We start from the raw sequence: 1,651 nt of genomic DNA, 5'->3' as shown, positions 1-1,651 counted from the left end.
TTTCAGGGACACACGAAAGGGTTATTTTTTTCATCTTCCTCCCGTGCCCTCCCTCTTCAGACTTCTGGACTGGTTATCCAAAATTACATAAAAATGTCATCAGGTATAGCAGATTTGGGCCATATTCAGAAATAACTAATGGATAACCATGTGTTATATTTGCATGTCAAAGAAGTTAAATTGATTGGAAATATGCATTTTTGGAAATTGTGCTTTGGGGTTCATATTACGGAAGTAATTGGTAACCCTAATAGTCCTAGGCTATTTACCAAGGACTCAAAACATAAACTATTTCATCTTCACTGTACGTCTCTAAAATAATTTGGGAATCTTTAGAAGAACATCCCATGATATTGAAAACAAAAGTGGGCTGTGTACCTTTTGAGGAATGGAACATGCTGTATTTCCAAAAGTGGGCTGTGTACCATTTGAGGAATGGGACATGCTGTATTTCCAAAATATGCAATTCTGCATTTCTGCAACATTTGCGCCATCTGTCTGTTTTACATGGTTTAGTCTGGTTTAGTAGTCAGGTTTGGACATTGACTAAATATGCCATCTAGTGGTGTTAGATAAATATCACAACACTGCAGATATACACCAATGCAAAATAGCGCTATTTGGTGGCGAGTCTGCACTGACCACCAATGTGTAGTAATCCACCTGGGTGGCATTAGCTGTTTATGTGAATACTTTTTCACTAGTTTTCCCTTTCATTTATATAGTCCGCTTATAAGAGGACATCTAGGAAGCTATGTTAATCAGACCGTTTAGGACGACAACAAGACATCTGCTCACCACTGGATGTCCCTGTGGCTCTCTCCTTGTGTTTCTTCAAAATCCTTCCATGCTTCCATGGTGGATTCTATCAGAAAGCATCCTAAAACTCCTGCAGTTTAGGAGTAAGTGAGGAGGGTTGTTCTTTAGGTCAAGTTGAATATTCTTTAGCGAAGACAAGCTGCAAAAAGCATTGGGGTGAATGACTACTCAGATCTCTGGCGAGTCAACCACACTGTCCTACAAATACATATTCCAATGGAGTTTTAGACAGACTATTGAATAATACATTCAGAGGGAAATTAGGGTATGCTTTAGATCCCTCCAACTCAACTCTGGACCTCGAAGCCAGTTCCACTGCATTTTTTCATTGTTCCCCTCTATTCAGGGAAGAATTTCGACCTGGGACATCAGGTGGGTGAAATGTATTATCAGGTAGAACAGAAAACCAGCAGGCTCCGGACCTCATATGGTAAGAGTTGAATACCACTGCTTTCGATTAATCTCTATAATTGGAGCCAGGAGTTTTTCCAATCCTGGTCAGGTCATATGCTAATGTTTAACTCTGGCCTTAGCTATAGTAACTTCTCAGTTGTGTTGGTTTTGAGTAACTCTTGACACAGATCCAGCGCCATGCCCATTTGTTTTTATTACTTCCTATTAAAAAAAGTTTACCTTCATTTCACCCCAGTAGCAGAACACTACTGTGCAGTGCCATACATTACAATGATGTAAAATGAAACCAGTGTGCACTGCAGACCTTGGGCTCAGGTTAGGTTGTTTCTGGACTGCAACAATAAGGTGTATGAGCTGCAGGTTTACCACCCAGTGTTAATCTGAGCTGCCCATCAGAGGAAAGAGAGAGAGACGCAGG

Source organism: Salmo salar, chromosome 14, assembly GCF_965601325.2.
Source record: "Salmo salar chromosome 14, fSalSal1, whole genome shotgun sequence".
NCBI classification, from domain to species: Eukaryota; Metazoa; Chordata; class Actinopteri; order Salmoniformes; family Salmonidae; genus Salmo; species Salmo salar.
The sequence above is the reverse complement of the archived record's forward strand: the minus strand, read 5'-3'. Positions refer to the sequence as shown.